The 19,558-nt window shown below is 41.4% G+C and overlaps 1 protein-coding gene across 10 annotated transcripts in view; it reads left to right on the plus strand.

Annotated features, from left to right (window-relative positions):
* Positions 1-19,558, plus strand: part of NRCAM (neuronal cell adhesion molecule) — a 318,457-nt gene that overhangs the window by 60,305 nt on the left and 238,594 nt on the right. For all 10 annotated transcript variants that reach the window (XM_079931528.1, XM_079931531.1, XM_079931525.1 and 7 more), the window contains exon 2: positions 8,009-8,147. The gene's annotated coding sequence lies outside the window, so the exon portion shown is untranslated. The remainder of the gene's footprint in view (positions 1-8,008; positions 8,148-19,558) is intronic.

A 19,558-nucleotide genomic window follows, 5' to 3' on the forward strand; every position in this document is an offset into this window, starting at 1 on the left:
TTTATTTGTTTGCTTGTTTAATAACTTCAGCAGAAATAGAAGAGGCATGCCACTGCACAGAGTCACACAGTCCGGGTGCAATCCCATATTTGACATAGACAAACTCTCTGACTTTGGGGTGCATTACTGGTCTTCTCTGGGCCTCAATATGCCCATGTAGAAAGTTGCTATGACAACGGCCACCTTATGGGATTATTTATAGGCTTAAGAGAAGTACTGTCTGGGAGGCCCTTAGCCCACATCTGGCCCGCACTCACATGTCAGAAGTCACTCACATGTCAAAAGAAGGCTGAAGCACTTCTTTCTTACTGGCTTCTTTCTTACTGGCTCCCTCCTTTCCTACCTGAGCACGGTGGTTCCCACTGAGGTGTGAGTGCCGAGCCGCGGCAACTTTGTGTGATGCAAACTGGTGTCCCAGCAAACTGTCAGAGCACGAGCCTCCCAGGCAGTCACTGTAAAGTCACCAAGCACAAACAGAAGGTCACGAATGCCAAGGGTCTCTTCTTCCTGCTTTGCTCAAGCGGTGTGATCTGTCCAAAGAATCTGAAATAACAGAAAATATACACAGCGAGTATTCAAGAAGCAGATGGTATTCACGTGCTAGAAGCTGTCTGCGCCCGCAGATCCCTCGCACGACCATAGCCGTGGTGGAGGGAGGGGGGAGCATCACACTTCTTTTCTTGGATTTGCCATCTTTTTCTCATCTCTGATGCCAGTGTCTTCTCACAGGATTTACAAGAGAAGAAAAGTCTCACTGTTCTGGAAATGCTAGAAAACGTTCCAGAACTTTCTTAGCATCCTTCCTAGCAACAGATCCAATGACTTTCTCCACACTTCTTCTGGGTGGCACCGTTCTGGTGTTTATCACTTTCTGTCACCGACTGGCCCTGCAGACTCGGGCCATGACTCCACTTTCTGTGCCTAGTTTTCCCCTCTGGGGAGAACAAGATTGCCCACCTCGTAAAGTTATTATGAAGATCAAATATTTACCAGCCAGTTACAGACATACCCAGTGTGGAATAAGCATGCAATATATGTTGCTTACGTAGTCATTTTATCTGCGTAAGCCATGATTGCACCTGTGAGTTGGTGGAAGTAACGCGACTCAGAATCACACAGCTTGCTTCTGGAGTCCTGGCTTTGCCGCTTACTGGCTGGGATGAATCACTGAGAAGTCACCTGCTCTTAGTTTATTTTTATCTGTAAAATGTCAGGCAGCATACTTATTTTTCTGTATTAAGCGAGATTACTTCTGTGGAAAATAAACCACCGAGTGCCATACAACCCAAGGTGGTATTATGGCCTCTCATCTCTGTCCTTGAGCAGAAGCTGTCTAGTCTCAAGTCACCTTTGTGTTTCTTGTGGCTCCCAGGGCTGTACCTGGCCCCTGGTGGACCTTGACAGTGATTGTCAAGTGAACAGTTTAACAATTTAACACATCTGAGAAAAAAAAGCAGCACACCAAGAGGGCCTCTGCATGGTCAACAGAGATGACATGAAATGTACACATACACTCATGCTTTCTTTAAGACGGGTCCATCAGGCCCTCCCCATGAAGCTTTCTAGTGTTCCTTTATGCAGAGTTGGCCCTGGGAAGACCAGAAGTATCCAATTGGAGCCATGAGGATGGGTTTGATTGCTCTAGGCAGGCATGCTGACCACCATGAGAAACTACAGCTTGAAAGCCTGACAGTCATGGTGGAGACAGAAAAAACTAAGGAAAGCCGACACAAGAACTTTAAAAGCCCTTTAATGTGAGATTTTTTTTAAATGGATCTCTTTATTGGAGTATAATTGATTCACAGTACTGTGTTAGTTTCTGTTGTACAACAGAGTGGATCAGCCATATGCATACACATGTCCCCATGTCCCCTCCCTCTTGAGCCTCCCTCCCACCCTCCCTATCCCAGCCCTCTAGGTCATCGCAAAGCACTGAACTGATCTCCCTGTGCTATGCTGCTGCTTCCCACTAGCTATCTGTCTTACGTTTGGTAGTGTATATATGTCCATGCCACTCCCTCACTTTGTCCCAGCTTACCCTTCCCCTCCCCATATCCTCAAGTCCGTTCTCTAGTAGGTCTATGTCTTTATTCCTGTCTTACCCCTAGGTTATTCATGACCATTTTTTTTTTTTTTAGATTCCATATATATGTGTTAGCATATGGTATTTGTTTTTCTCTTTCTGACTGACTTCACTCTGTATGACAGACTCTAGGTCCATCCACCTCACTACAAATAACTCAATTTCGTTTCTTTTTATGGCTGAGTACTATTCCATTGTATACACATACCGTATCTTCTTTATCCATTCATATGTTGATGGACATTTAGGTTGGTTCCATGTCCTGGCTATTGTAAATAGTACTACACTGAACATTGTGGTACATGTCTCTGTCTTTTTTTTTTTTTGCTGTACGTGGACCTCTCACTGCTGTGGCTTCTCCCGTTGTGGAGCACAGGCTCCGGACGCGCAGGCTCAGCGGCCATGGCTCACGGCCCTAGCCGCTCTGTGGCATGTGGGATCCTCTCAGACCAGGGCACGAACCCGCGTCCCCTGCATCGGCAGGCGGACTCTCAACCACTGCGCCACCAGGGAAGCCCCCATTTGTTTATTTTTGTTTTTATTTCCATTACTCTAGGAGGTGGGTCAAAAAAGATCTTTCTGTGGTTTATGTCATAGAGTGTTCTGCCTATGTTTTCCTCTAAGAGTTTTATAGTGTCTGGCCTTGCATTTAGGTCTTTAATCCATTTTGAGTTTATTTTTGTGTGTGGTGTTAGGGAGTGTTCTAATTTCATTCCTTTACATGTAGTTGTCCAGTTTTCCCAGCACCACTTATTGAAGAGGCTATCTTTTCTCCATTGTATGTTCTTGCCTCCTTTGTAGTAAATTAGGTGCCCAGATGTGTGTGGGATTTTTTTTACTGTAAAGAGAAATCCCATGTGACTTACTGAAAGCAAAGTTAGACAAAGCAGTTGAGATCTTTGGAGAACAATTTCACTTTGACAGGGGTATACCAGATACCTAAAATGACAGCTTCTGCTGATTTTCATGATTGCCTCAGGGAAGGATGAGGCAAGCTTGGCTCTGTTTTCACAGTATGTTTCTCAAATATAACTTCTTGGTCTGCTGCACGGGTAATTACTCTATAACCACAAAGTTCAAGTTGCCAATTATCTCAAGTGTGGCCTAATTTTCCCCAATGATGCTAAAGCCTAATTCTTCTGGGTTTTGCAGTCTCTACCAAGTACATGTTAAAACCTTTATCCAGCAAAATGAACAGCTTGGTCGTGTCAGTTTATGTAACTATTTATATCTTCAGGATGATTTGCAGTCAGTTTGGAGAATTGGTAATTATTAATTTTAAAGAGTGACCTCGAGACTAAAATAAATTCATTTTAATTTATTAACAGTTTGGTTTTCACTGTTTTTTATACCACCGTGGGCTCTGTGAAATAGTGTCCAATTCCGTATCGTGTCATAGCATGATCATCATTCTAAATGGCATGCTGGTCTCATCTGTGGATGACACGGAGGTGAAAGCCGTAACGTATTTTGGAAGGGCAGAATTGAGACGTCAGATGTTTTTGGCAAGTTGTAATGATGAACTCCATTCTAAAAAGATGACATAGGGGACTTCTCTGATGATCCAGTGGGTAAGACTCTGTGCTCCCAATGCAGGGGGTGCGGGTTCAATCCCTGGTTGGTGAACTAAGTTCCCACATCCCGTGTGGCATGGCCAAAAAAGTAAAAACAAACAAACAAAAAACCCCTCCAGTGTAAGAAGAAAAGGTGAAATATTAATGGGGTGCAAGTAAAGGCTTCTCTTGGTTCTAACAAAAATACCTACAAAAAATAATGGAGATATTGTCAACCTGATATGCAGCTATAAGAATGGCTGGTAAATGAGGCACCCCAGTATTAGTCCATAAGTATTGGGCATTTGGGGCTGCAGAGAACAGGGCACCTTTAAGAGGAGGGACCGATGTCTGTCTGGATATGGGAAGTGGGAAGTTATCAGGGTTGGAGGCTACTGCAGGGAATGAGTCTTGTCTCTTGTCGTCTCTCTACTGGCCTTTCTGCTCACCTTTGCGTATTCAATAGGTTCTCTTCTGACTCCCAATATCCACTCCAGATCCCAGAGCGAGTTAATTTGATTATCTTCTCTTTTCTAGGGCAGAGACCTTGGCGCAAAGCGACCTCATCTGTCATCCACCAGCCTCTGTGGATGCCCTTGAGGCAGGTCCTTACCCCTGGTCCTATCAGTGGCCACCTCTGCTAAAACAGCAGGTGATCCCTGCTTTTCTGAACAGTGATGAGCTGAGGTTGGGGAAGTTTACACTAGGACGTGAATCTGGATCTGTCCAAGGGCCAGACCTGGGACCGAGGAGTGAAAGCTACAGAGGAAGAGATTCGACTCCATACAGAGTTCCCTGAAAATGGAATAGGCCGTAGGCAGATAGATGGTTGGATATACCTTCCAGGCCCCTTCCAATTCTCAAAATTGTGTTTTCATTTTTATTGTCACTCTTTTATTTCTTCCCAGAAGTGTATAGTGAAAACCAACTTTTCACGTTATTTTTTAACTGAGCTATGAAGATGATTTTGCCACAGTGTAATTAGGATCTGCCGAAGGTGTCAGAAGCAGTAATGCTTTTGCATTAGCCTCTTAAATAAAACATGTTTAATATGTGGAATATTCGTAAATTAGATTTTATTATAGCCAATAACGGTGCTGTTTAAAGCAAGGAAATCATTTACATAATGTAAATGTACTGGGCCAGCAAACTGCAACAAAGATACTTCTCTGAGATTTTGAAGATGAGTATAAGAATGTTTCATACATTTTTTTCCTAAGGAATTGTAAATGATGTTCCAGAGATTTCAGTTAAGCTTTTAAATTCACATGTCATGATGGACTGAATCATTTAGGACGGATTTCAGTGGTGACTCTTCTGACAGTTGTCTGAGCTGAAGTCCCCAAAATAGTGGCATTAAATCTCACCATTCAGCTTCTACTAATTTGGGAGAGACAGAGAGAGAGAGAGAGAGAGAGAGAGAGAGAGAGAGAGAGAGAGAGAGAGAGAGAGAGAGAGAGAGAGTGTGTGTGTGTGTGTGTGTGTGTGTGTGTGTGTGTGTGTGTGTGTGTGTGTGTGTGTGTGTGTGTGTGTAGGGAGAAGAAAAATCATTCCGTACAATGTTCATCCTTTCCCAAACAACAGAAACTAGTTATTTAATCGGAGAAAATCTGAAAGCACTGAGAAGACTCCAGGGTGCTTCTGTTTCCATTTTCTAGTGTGAGAATGCCTTGTGACAAAGAGAAGATAGGGCAGATACAGGGCACAGTAGCCTTGCTTCCAGCTGCCTGTTTACTGCATTCCCTGGAGGCAGTACGTGGTTGGGGGAGAGAACAGCTTTGTTACAATTCCAGTTCCACCATTTTGGAGAGAAGACAAAGCACTCTCAGCTTCAGTTTCCTCATTTATAAATTGGGGATAATAATCGTACTTAGATCAGAGAGTTCTTGTGAGGATTAAAGCACTTAGCACCATGTAGGGTCATACAAAGTGCTCAGTAATTTAGCTCCTAGGATTATTTTTATCTTCATTAGTCCATAAGGGGTGGGAACCCTGAGGTTATGCTCTCCTGTGCCTAGCAAGTCAGTAGCATCAGGCCCTCGTCAACAGTGTGGCCCCATGTGGTCCTGTCATACCCAGCCCAGCCCGAAATAGGGTCGGGCCCCAGCTCAGGGTCTGCGTTTATCCTCCCTGGAAACTTGATTCCATCCTCGTGTTGCTGCTTCCCTTGGACCTTGCCGAAGTCAGTATATCTCTCAGAGCCCTAGTTCCCTCCTCTCGAAAATTGGGGAACTATTCATTTATTTATGTATTTATCTTTTTAAAAAAATGTTTTATTGGAGTATAGTTGATTTACAGTGTCGTGTTAGTTTCAGGTGCACAGCAAAGTGAATCAGTTATACACATACATAGATCCACTCTTTTTTGGATTCTTTTCCCATATAGGTCATTACAGAGTATTGAGTAGAGTTCCCTGTGCTATACAGTAGGTCTTTATTACTTATCTATTTTATACGTAGTAGTGTGTATATGTCCATCCCAATCGCCCAATTTATCCTTCCCGCCCTTACCCCCTGGTAACCATAAGTTTGTTTTCTATTTCTGTTTTGTAGGTAAGTTCATTTGTACGCTATTTTTAGATTCCACATAGAAGCGATATATGATATTTGTCTTCAGCTTAGTTCACATTTTAATATGATAATCTCTAGGTCCATCCATGTTGTTGCAAATAGCATTATTTCATTTTTTAATGGCTGAGTAATATTCCATTGTGTGTCTACCTACCTATCTATGTATTTATCTATCTGTACCACATCTTCTTTATCCATTCATCTATCAGTGGACACTTAGGTTGCTTCCAGGTCTTAACGGGCACATGAAAAAATGCTCAACTTTGCTAATTATTAGAGAAATGCAAGTCAAAACTGCAGTGAGGTATCACCTCACACTGGTCAGCATGGCCATCATTAAAAAGTCTGCAAATAAATGCTGGAGAGGGTATGGAGAAAAGGGAGCCCTATGGAAAACAGTATGGAGATTCCTCAAAAAACTAAAAATAGAGTTACCGTATGATCCAGCAATCCCACTCCTGGGCATATATCTGGAGAAAACTATAATTCGAAAGGGGGAACTGTTTAATTTTTTAGGGTTTGAAAATTTTGGATACTATTAATTTAAACCGTATTTGTTTTAAAAACAAATTGAGTGATCAGGTTCAAATTGTGTAGAGAAGACAGAACTCTTAGCTCTGAATGAGTCATCAAAGAATGTCTCTGACTTTCTCTCCTTTGAAAAAAATTCCTGTGCTTCGGTTCCATCTTACCTGATCTTCTGATATAATTGGTCAGGGATTTCTTTGGCTGCATGGGGCCGAGTCACTGATTTGGGCCTCTCACTGTTGTGGCTGCTCCCGTTGTGGAGCACAGGCTTCGGATGTGCAGGCTCAGTGGCCATGGCTCACGGGCCCAGCCGCTCCGCGGCATGTGGGATCTTCCGGGACCGTGGCACAAACCCGTGTCCCCTGCATTGGCAGGCAGACTCTCAACCACTGCGCCACCAGGGAAGCCCCACTGATATTTTTTAAAAAGCTCTCCTGGTGGTGCAAAGGTGCCCACAAGGTTGAGAAGCACTTAGCAAGCCTGAGGTCAGACTATGAATGGGAAAGGCAGGTCTAGACTTCCTGCTTTCCTCGTTTCTCCCTGTATACCGCCCCCAAGTTCTGGTTTAAAAGAGGTCTTCTGAACAATTTTTTTCTGTGATTTTTTTTCACTCTTTCTCATAAAAGTGAGGTATTAAATAAACACACTATTCAAACACTATTAGTTGGCTTCCGTTTAATTAAAGTTTCATTCTGTGCTCTTCTACCTTAACCTTTTGCTTGTTTTCTTACGATGGTGTGTTCTGAAACCTTCATTCTCAGATGCTTTCTTTTCTCAGCACCTTCAAAGCAACCTCTGAAATGTAATTGCATAGCTGCGCTCCTCACTGAGATCGTCAGCCTTGGTCAAATACTTCGTTCTTCATTTTTGTTCTTTTCAATCTGTATTAGATTCTCCCCAGCTGCGGCCTGTTTGTTGCTGTGATTGTGAAGCACATGAAGTATTCGAGTAAAATAAGATCAAGTGCCTTTTTGCCCTCTTTGATTTGTGTGCGCAGTTGTTTCTATTTAGGGGTCATTCAGACTACTATCCTGTACCAAAATGTAACTGGAATTGTGTTACCTTTTTTCATTACCTGTTGCAATGAAATTACCTAAAGTTTCTTAGACATTGATGTCTGTAACTACAGTAAGGCTTGGTTAAAATTCATCATGGACTTGAATACGTATTAAGTTCCCCTTGTCAGTTTCAGTAGGATAGTTGAACGAAATCTCAGCTTAATAGAATTAGCTAACCCAAAACGGTTTACACTGTTCTGTTTTTTTCCTTTTCAGAAATCTTCGTGATATTCCACACCTGTGTGCTGAAGACTTTGACCAAAGCTGCTGTAGGGAATTGGCATCCCGGGAAAAGGACAGCTTCCAAAATCAGGGAAACTTTCAGGAGATTCCAGGCCCAGTGGATCTTCTGAAGGTAAGAGTGAAACAGTTTTCTCTTTGTCTTTAGAAGTCTAAATGAGCTGTTCTGTCTTCCGAGATCTGCTTCTTGGAAAAGAGTGAATAAGGGAATAGGTTATTGATAATTCTTGGTAAAGAATTGAGAGTTTTTGTTTTGCAGGAGATTTTTTTTTTTTTTTTAGTAGTGGTGAAGGAAATCAATTGGCTATTTTGACTGAACAGGAATTTATTTAAAGTTTGGAGCTGTGAAATGAAGATCTATGAAGACCTACTTGAACACACACACACACACACACACACACCCCTTAAAAAAATTAGTAATGTTTCTTCTCCCAGAGAAATTTCTTATGCATTTAGGGTCTCCCTCAGCCTTCATTTCTGCCTTACCCTGCCTTCTAGAATTGTTTTAAGAATCAAACAATATAACTTATGTGAAAGCACTTTGTAAACCATGATGTATTATTTGCATAAGTAAGAAAAACAATTACTATTTCCGAACATTTATAACCCTCCAAAATACCCTCATACGCTGCAATCTGTTTTCCTCTATAGTTTGGTTCATTTTTATTTCGATTCAGTAAACTTTGCTAGCATCTCGAAAAGCAAAGGTGATAAGTCCTACCCTTCAAGGAATATCTGTAAGTTGCAGAGATAAATGCATAAGTAAATGTGACCAACTCCAATATGACATAAATATATCGAGAGTACACTAAGGAATGGAAATGGAAAAGGCGTCAAATGCAGCCTGGGGCTGGAAGATTGTGTGTGTAAAAGCAGGCTTCCTAGAGAAGGTGACCCCTCAAATGGCCCTTGAAAGATGACTAGGAGTTAGCCTGGTAAAGAGAGGGTGGGGTCGAGGAGGGCATTGCAGGCGGGGGCGGTGGGATAGGTGTGTGAAACCCACATGTGGAAGTAATACGCTTTCAGGATTGTTGAACCACAGGTATGGGTGTGGAGTGTGTGTGTGTGTGTGTGTGTGTGTGTGTGTGTGTGTGTGTGTGTGTGTGTGTAAGCACTGAGGGTTTTTTTAAAAATCGAGGTATGGTTGATTTACAATGTTGTATTAGTTTCTGGTGTACAGCAGTGATATATTCTTTTTCAGATTCTTTTCCATTATAGTTTATTATAGGATATTGAATATAGTTCCCTGTGCTATACACTAGGACCTTGTTGTTTACCCGTTTTATATATAGTAGTGTGTATCTGATAATTTCCAAACTCCCAATTTATCCCTCCCCACCCACCTTTCCCCTTTGGTAACCATGAGGTTGTTTTCTATGTGCGTGAGTCTGTTTCTGTTTTGTAAATAAATTCATTTGTATCATTTTTTTTAGATTCCACAGATAAGTGATATCATATGATATTTGTCTTTCCCTGTCTGAGTTCACTTAGTATGATAACCTCTAGGTCCATCCATGTTGCTGCAAATGGCATTATTTCATTCTTTTATATGGCTGAGTAGTATTCCCTTGTATATATGTACCACATCTTCTTTATTCATTCATCTGTTGATGGGCATTTAGGTTGCTTCCATGTCCTGGCTATTGTAAATGGTGCTGCAATGAACATTGGGATGCATGTGTCTTTGCGAAGTATGGTTTTCTCTGGATATATGCGAGGAGTGGGAATGCTGGATCATATGGTAATTGTATTTTTAGTGTTTTAAGGAACCCCATACTGTTTTACATAGTGGCTGCACCAGCAGTGTAAGAGGATTCCCTTTTCCCCTGAGGGGTTTTAAACTGGCAGTCATTGGCGTTTTAGGTGTGTTACCCTGGAGAAAGTATAGAAAAAGAGTTGCAGGTGAGCCAGATTGAAGGAAGGAAGATCCGTTTTGTAATGATCTGGGGAAGAGATGGAAGGGCTAGAGTTAGAGTAGAAGCAGTGAGGAATAGAGAGAGTGAAATCTGAAAGAGCTAGAGTATTCTGGATTTGGTGATAGTTTGGGCATTGGAAGCAAGAACATGTTAGGACTTGGGATTGGCAGGTTTCTGACTTGGGTGACCGAAGCATGATGATGTCATCAAGGGGATTAGGAGGGAAGCGGACTTACTGTTGGAGAGGAGAGGACGTTGAGGTATATTTGGGACATATAATTTCAAAGATAGGTTGAAATATCCACCAGGCAGTTAGAAGTTTAAGTATGGTGGTTAGGGGAGGGTTCAGGGCTAGCAACATTGACTTGGGAGTTACAGGCAATAGTTAAAAATAGGAATTTGATTTTGTACTTAAGCCCTCACTATTATTCATTCTTACACTTAAAACACAACTCATGGGACTTCCCTGGTGGTCCAGTGGTGAAGACTCCATGCTTCCACTGCAGGAGACATGGGTTCGATCTCCGGTCAGGGAACTAAGAATCCCACAGGTTGCGTGGCACGGCCAAACACACACACACACACGCACACACACACACACACACACACACACACAACTCACCACATTCTCAATTTTCATTTTATTTTGCCATTACCTATCATTTCGTTTGTATCTGTACTTTTTGGCCTTATTTTCTTGGCATGATAAATTAGGATTTTTCCTCATGACAAATGTTGTGACCTTCTGAGTTTGATGAAAGGAAATTTCAACCAGTATTTGAAAAACCTTGTAAACCCTAAAATGTGGGAGACTTACAAACGAGTGCCATTCTCCATTTTAATTCACAGTGGTTATAGAAATAATTTAAGAAAAGTGCTTGGCTTTCCGAAGTTTAGTTCATTTGCTGTATACATCGAGGCTTCTTGTCAATTCCTCACGTTCATTTTTCTGCCCAGGATCTGAGCATTGCTTATGGAAGACTGAGTAGGATCTTTCTCGCATTCTCCAGAGGGGGGGTGCCAGGGTCCCAGCCTTTGGGTCTTCCCGGCATCAACCCAGAATGTCATTAAGGAAGACTGTTGTAACAGAGGCTGCACTGTTTGAGGTCAAGTCTATCCGAGTTAGACTTTTGAAGTACATTATTCAGAGCCTTCTTTGAGGCACTGTCATGGGTAAAAATTTTAAATTCAAATAATACTTACAATAGTGCTATTTTGAGTGAATTTGATTTGATTACCATGGCCTTCATTAATTTACTGATTTTTTTTTTCTCCTTAAGACCTGCTGGAAAATTACAAAATGCCCCTTTTTTCCTCCTTCTAGTTCACTTCTCTACCATCCTTCCAGAAACTTTCAAGATCAGTTAATGTCACTTCCATTTTTATACACAAGACAATTCATCTGAAGCAAAATTAAGTAACTTGCTCAGTGTTGACAGCTGGAGCCGGCACCCTGGCCTCTTGGAACTCATTCTGTCCTTTCCACTTCAGTATTTTCCTTCTTCTTCCAAATCTTTATTGAACCGTGAGATTACCTATGTGTCTTAAAATAGGAAACTGAATTCAGTAAATCAGCTCACACTGACGGCATATGCTTTGGTTAATCACTCTGTGTTCAACAGACTTTGCTTTACTGTTTTAGGCTCTGGTTAAGGTTTTATTATTTTTTATTTTTGTACCTAAAAGTTTTTTAGCATGGATTTTGTTTTCGGGCGGCCTTTATTTTCTCTGTACTGGTTCCACTGCTAAAAGGAAGGATTGAAAGAGAATCAAAATCACCTGTGTTTAAACTCCAATTAAAAAAGGGCTGTCATCTCAATGCATTATCAAGTCAATTTTTTCCAAGTAGGTACTTGCAGTACCAATGTGTTAGGCGCATTAACTAACACGGCAAACACTGGCCACGCAGCCCAGTTTTCTGAAACATCCTATTTTTTTTTCCAGTTTTATTTCCCCTTTTTTAATAAGAGAGAGCGTTCATACATTAAAAAAGGCACTCCTCATGTATTTTAAAGACAACACTTTTAAGCAGAAGCTATTGCAGTTTGGGTCAAAGACATCGCAAGACCCAGTGAATTTCACGTATAGAAGATGAATCCGTGAAAATGCTGAGTTGGTGTATCTTAGAATGACGTCACACGAGTGCAAGTTGTAGGTGGTCTGAAGGACAATGCATTATTCTCTGAAATTCACAGAATGGTCAGTCATTGCCGTGAAACCAGTGGGCTGTAAGTCATCAGGGTGCTGGTACACGACGTGATTCACTCTCCTGAGAGCTGCCAGTCACAAAAGGAGTTTCCAGTTGCTTATGTGCAGAGCCCAAGAAATACGTCTCCCCATTTTGGTCTGTCTCTTTTTCTGGCTTCCTGTCTCACTCATAGTCTTTGTGGGATAGACACAGACTAATACGATGTTTTCAAAACAGGAGACCCTTGGCAGTTTGTGTTTATGGAACTAGGAGCGGAGACAGTATATCGTGGATGGGAAACAGGTAAATCACCCTTCGCTTGGTAACGGGTGAGAGCCATGGGGAGACGTTGTCTTGACATGTTTGCCCTCTGCGTAGCTTGGCCACCTTGAGCAGAATGACGACATGAACAGAGATGGCCAGGTGTGGAAGCTTCTGTAGACAGTGAACAGAAGAAGGTGTGATGGCTGGGAAAGGGCAAGTCAGCTTTCACCACCATTGTTTGGCTTCGTGGGAGCTCATCTTACTGTGGACAGCAGTATTGGGTGGCTGCTTCCTGCTCAGATTCCAGAATGAGTATTTCACGTACCATTATGCCAGCAAAGCAATGGATAACGCTTATGTGAGCTTTGGAGTTGCCACTTAAAAGTACTCAGACTTTGAAATATTCAAGACTGCCTTCCTTCTACCCTGTGGGTAGAATACAGAATTCCGCTGGAGGGGGTTGTTTAGGGCAAACTCTTTGAAGGTAAAAGCCATCGGTGAGTTGCCAGGGTGACACTTTTGAATGGGCAGTCTTCCAACAGGCTCAAATCATACTTAGCAGTAAAACGTGTTACCCTATGCCCTTTTGTAGTGTGGGATTTTGAAAAGAGAGGGGACAGGAAATGCTGAGCCACCAGCTTTGGGATCCAAATTCAATCCCACTGTAGAGGTCACAGACATCAGCAATTTGTGGGCCATTTCGATGGAGGACAATGCCAGCGGATTTCTAATCAGATAATGTCCTGCTGCATTTGAATTTTCACTCTCCCCTGCTTTTTGTCGTTTGAGTCCTTTCGAAATTACTCTTGATTCAGATTTATGATTAACTTTTTGAACTCTGGCTTCTGCGCTAATATCTTGCTGCTCATGTTAAAATGACTAGAGAATTTATTTTTGCATTCGTTAATAGAATAGCAAGGCAGCATAATATGAACTTATACTCTTCACATTTTCCTGTAATATAAGCTGGATTCGTTATCCCCTGGGGATCTGTTTCAAATTCATGTCCTAATGAGACATTCCAGCTAGTTGTTGGCTTTCTAGCTTTTAAAAAGCTTCTCCATAATGGATAGAGAACAATAAATAATGCATAATTTTGATTTTAAACTTTATAAACATTTTTGATGGTTCTCATTATAAAATGAAATAGAACATCCTCTTCAATGATCAGTAGTATAAGTATTTGTATTTTTTTTTTTTAGGCAAGAACCATCCTGAGGCAATTATGTCTTTTTAATATGGTTTAGAAAATAAAATCTATGAGGAAAGATTATGGATAAAAACATTACTGAGGATGCAGAACGACTAATAGGGTTTATTCATCCTTTGTGACATCTTCCTTCAGAGGACATGTGTATTATCGTTGACAGAACTATTCAAAAATGATGATATCCACTTACCACTATTGGTAATAATTATCTGTTACCAATATTTCAGATTATTCTCTCTCTTTTGTTTCCCCTCTTTGCTATCAGTTTCCAGTCATCGTATTAGTGTATGTGTATCATACAGAGAATGTGACACAGCAAAGGGACAGAGACAGAAAAAGGTGAAGAAAGCGACGGAAAGGCAGGAGATAGATATTTTTCATTTCCTACCCATAAACCAAAGCCGTATTTGTAGTCTTTTTTCCCACCTCTGCCTTATTTGTTTGATTTCTTTGACATTAAAGCTACATAATTTCTGTAACTTCCCAACCCGTAAACAGGTACCCAGAACCATATCCTAAGTTGGGGATCCAAAAATAGAGTCACTGTAGTAGAGCTGTGATGTGTCACCCAGATCCCTTGACCCTTTCGGGACTGAGGTGCTCTTTCCCCAGCTTCTGGGGATCCTGACTGCTGAGAGCTCACAGCTGGGTCCCTCCTTGGTGGCTACCCTTAGCTGTTAGCTAAAGAGAGCTGCCTCACTCAAGATTCTCCTCCCTGCTCCAGGGCGGCAGCGTACATTCAATGGCTGGTCAATTTGGGGACACAAAGGTCCTTGCCCCAATTCAGGACAAGGCTGTAGGGCCTGTACGATCACCCGGGGCTTTTGTTGTGACCGCACTACAGTCCAGCTTCTCCCAGTGCCTTGTATGCTTTGTTCACTCTACCCTATATGTTGAGCCCAGGAGCCCTCACCAGCGAAACCCCCACATGTAAATGCTCATCTCAGAGTTTGGTTCCAGGAAGCCTGACCTGCAACAGCCCCCATACCTGGACCATGCCCTGCATGCGTGTGTGAGTGTGTGATCATGTATCTTTAGAGCACTGTGAAAAGACACTGGCGTTAGAATCGTAATCAAGATCTCTGACAGTCTAGCCCACACCATCCCTGTGAAAAATGGGGATAACAATACCAACCTCTTAGAGTTGTTGCCAGGATTTGATAGCAAGTGTTCAGTGCCCGGCACACAGGAACCTCTTCATAAATTATAGCTTTTGTTGTAATTGCCTGCAGATAATCCATAAATAGTGCAGTAGTTCCGACCAATTGATTACAACACAGAATGTTTTGTTTGTTTGTTTGTTTGTTTTGCGGTACTCGGGCCTTTCACTGTTGTGGCCTCTCCCGTTGCGGAGCACAGGCTCCGGATGCGCAGGCTCAGCGGCCATGGCTCACGGGCCCAGCCGCTCCGCGGCATGTGGGATCTTCCTGGACCGGGGCACGAACCCGTGTCCCCTGCATCGGCAGGTGGACTCTCAACCACTGCGCCACCAGGGAAGCCCCCAGAATGTATTTTAATGTCATTTTTATGACAATATTTATTTTAGTAGAGGATCAGGTTAATCAAAGATGCATCAGCTGTACATTTAAATAATTCTTCCTCATTGTTAGTTTTCTTTTATTGAGTACATGAAGAAACTGGGCAGGGTTCTAAAGGCAACCTGAAGTCATGAAAGAGGTGAATAGAAAGTCCTATGGGAAAAAAAATGAAAGGCTCTGGAATTAAGATTGGAAGATTGACAGGTAACTTGCCTTCTAGCTTCAAGTAAGTGGAAGTCTTATATGAGGGGACTATTGGATGTGTTTTGTCCATGTTCACAGAGGACAGAACATGAGAAAATGGACATAAATTAAAGGAGGAAGATAGTTGGGTTTGTATTAAGGGAATTCCTCTGTTCTTGGGCAATAAAACACAGGAAGGGGCTTGTAAAATATATATTTTTAAAAATCTTCAAAAAAAAGACAAGACAACATTCAGTCCTGAATCACTGAGATGCTTCCCAGAGAATTTCTGGAGAACTCTGAACTCTGTGATTCTCTGATATCAGATTTCAGACATGATGCTTCCTAGAAACTCAGACACATATGTTCTGTTTTGCAAATGGAAGATAACTACTGTTTGACCACTTTCATTTTCTTTTTAACTAAATTTCTTATGGTATCTTTGAAAATGTTCATGGGCACCTCGTATGTGGTTCTCTGATAATTTAGTAAATCTTTTTCATTGAATAGGTGTCTTTCTGTCCATTTAAAAATCTGACAGGTATTATCACAATTTTCAATCTTACTGTATGTCATCTCTTTATATTCTATATAAAAATAAACTAAAGCCTACCATCCTGGGCCATTTATCTATATCCAGTGTTAAGTTCTTTTGAGACTCGGATCTTGGCATGACATTGTTAAAATGAGCACTCATGAGTATTAAATCACTCTGAAGGGCTTTAGAACCCCAGCAAGAAGTGTGGAACTTTGGAGAACATCTTTTTCAATCAATTAATGGCTTAGAGATAAGATTAAAGATGGGGACTAGGTTTTTAATGTTCTTCTAAGGCCTCAGAGTCGAAAGATAAGAGGAAGCCACTAAGATGTTTCTCAATTACTAGTAAGTATATTGGATTTTGCATTTTCTCCTTGGCATGTCTTGTCAAATAGTCATAGGCAGAGACAGAATGAGGTGGGAGAAGGAGCCTTGGACTCCGGGCCAAAATGCCTGCCTGTGCTTCCATCACAGCCAAAAATGGTCTGTTCTTCTCTCATAGAACTATGTCTGCACAGATTCCCTTTGGATCTCTAATTGCAGCATCCTATTTTAGATTCTCATCACACTATGGTATCTTCTCTCAAAAGAAACCCAGCAGACCTAAGGGTTCAACCTCTGAGGGTTCAACCTCTGAGGCCCCCAGCCTGGGGGCCCCATCACACCTTGACCTAAAGCAGGTCTGCTTTATTTATTTATTTTTAAAATATGCACAAACACGTTAAAAGCAGTCTTATTTTAAATATTTTTTAATCTAAAATTCCATTGATAAAGGGAAGAGAAAAACAAAAAAGTCTGAAACATCAAATATTTATGAGATATTTGGGGACATTTGAACAAAGTGAATATTATTTAGCTATCAGTATAAGGATTATGATTATATGATTTTGCTAATAGCAGTAATGGTGCTGCATTCTTATCTGTGAAAGATTCATGGGTGAAGAATTTATAGGTAAAATTATATGATGTCTGGGATTTGCATTGTACTCCAGTAGGAAGTTAGAGGTTTCAAATTAAGTAAGACTGACCAAATAATAATTTCTAACTCTGCTAGTGACAGCCAACAATATGTGTATAGCAGCTCTGCTTTAATTCATTGATTATTTTAATTTTTTAAGCATACACAGGTAGATAGAGATTCTGTTTAAGATTTCACTTGATTAAATGCATCCATCAATGGAAACGTGAGTTTTACATGTATTCCTACTGATCCCATGTCATCAGTACTCTCTGCGGTATATCCCATTGAAATAGCCAATTTCGTTCCTTCTGTTACTGCCATATTAAAACTCTTCAAATGGCTCTCTGTCTCATGAGGGAAAACATACACAACCTTTACCCCGGTATTCCTGGCCTCCCCCCCTGCCGCAGCAGTGGAGATGGCCTCGGTGTTCTAACACAAGATTATCTGTTTTGGGGACTTTCCTGGTGGCGCAGTAGTTAAGAATCCGCCTGCCAATGCAGGGGACACGGGTTCGAGCCCTAGTCCGGGAAGATCCCACATGCCGCAGAGCAACTAAGCCTGTGCGCCACAACTACTGAGCCTATGTTCTAGCGCCCCTGTGCCACATCTACTGAGCCTGCGTGCTGCAACTACTGAAGCCTGCATGCCTAGAGCCTGTGCTCTGCAACAAGAGAAGCCACTGCAATGAGAAGCACGGGCGCGGCAACGGCAACGAAGAGTAGCCCCCGCTCACTGCAACTAGAGAAAGCCCGCACATAGCAACGAAGACCCAACGCAGCCAAAAATAAATTTAAAAAACCCGAAGAACAACAACAAAAAAAGACACTTAAAAAAAAGATTTTCTTTTTTTTTTGAAGTCTGGAAAATTTTATTAACAAGTTAATTTAGAAGAGCAGAGTACAAAGCTGTACAAACAATATGATTCCAGTTTCATATTTTCATATATATATATATGTATGTGTATATACACTCTATGCAAATATACAATGTATACGCATCAAAGAAGACTGGATGTAAATGCACCAAAATGTTAACATTGGCCCTTTAAAGGTGGTGTAACTATGGCTGATACTTTTTTCTATTATTAGCAGGTGTTACTTTTATTTTGCTACTTCAAGAGATAGAATGTTTCATTATCTGGGGAGATATGGCCTCTGTGAAATAAGCTGTATAATTTATGTTTTTAATATTTTATTTTTAAAATATATTTTTAACATTTTATATTGGAGTATAGTTGTTTAACAATGTGTTAATTTCACGCGTACAGCAAAGTGATTCAGTTATACATATGCGTGTATCTATCTATTCTTTTTCAAATTCTTTTTCCATTTAGGTTGTTACATAATATCGAGCAGAGTTCCCTGTGCTATACAGTAGGTCCTTGTTGGTTATCTATTTTTTCTTATATTGCCTCACATTTCTATCGTACTTTTTTTGAATTCAATGTTTAACTCATTATTTACTTATTTATTTGGCCGAGTAGGGTCTTAGTTGCGGCAGGTGGGATCTTCATTGAGGCATGCGGGATCTTTCTTTGTCGCGTGTGGGCTTCTCTAGGTGTGGCCTGCGGTTTTTCTCTCTCTAGTTGTGGCACAGGGCCTCCAGGGCGCGTGGGCTCTGTAGTTTGTAGCACGGATGCTCTCTAGTTGAGGCACGCATGTAGCACGCATGCTCTCTAATTGAGGCACGCAAACTCTGTAGTTGTGGCACGCAGGCTTTGTTGACCCTGGCATGTGGGATCTTTGTTCCCGGACCAGGGATTGAACCCACGTGCCCTGCACTGGTAGGCGGATTCTTTACCACTGGACCACCAGGGAAGTCCCTGGTTATCTATTTTATACATAGCAGTGTGTGCATGTCAATTTCAAACGTAAGACTCTCTTGATCTGATTATCGAATACAGAGCCTGAGACTGTGTGTGCGCTCACAAGCAGCTCATGAAATCGAGTTCCTATCTGATTTTGCTCAGCGTCATCTTTGCCTTTCTAAGCTATCCAAGCCATTCCGTTCCTTTTGAGCACACCTCATCCACAGAGCCTTCCTCAATTACTCCAGCCCATAGTAATCAGGACCATGTTGAAATTCTCTTGCATGGGTGGGCGTTTATACTAGTCTACAATACATTGTACCCAGTTTAACAATGGTGTTATGTAGACTGTGTGTGCATAGTATTATGTTCGCCCCCTGGGGCATCAGGGAACAGTACAGCAGTCAGTGTGACCACCACTTGCCTGGGGAAATAGGCATGCTGGGATCATCCCCACATGTAAATTTTCAATGTAATATATGCATTAAGATGAGAAGGGAAATGTATTCTGGAAATACATTTCAGCAACATGGATGGAAATAAAACTTACCTTAAGTTGCAACACATTAAAGCTCAAAGAACTTTAAGACCAGATGGTATAGGTTTTAAGCCTAATTCTGCCTCTCACTTTGCGTTCATCAGCAAGTTATTTATCCTTTATGATCTTTTTAATAACTGTAATAATACTGCTATTCTTTGTTCTTTGCACTTCACAAAGTGCTTTTGCATGTTGTTTAATTTGAACTTCACAATGACGTATAAGGTATCAAGGTAAGCTATTATCTATCAAAGAAGAAAACTGAGCTTGGGGCCATGCCCTCACATCTTAATGTGTTAAGGTGACAGTAGGCACTGAAACTCAAATCTTCTGGCTTCTATTTTATTTACTAAACTGTTACTGAAAGTGTTATCTACAGA

This window comes from Stenella coeruleoalba, assembly GCF_951394435.1.
Source record: "Stenella coeruleoalba genome assembly, chromosome: 9".
In the NCBI taxonomy this organism is placed as follows: domain Eukaryota; kingdom Metazoa; phylum Chordata; class Mammalia; order Artiodactyla; family Delphinidae; genus Stenella; species Stenella coeruleoalba.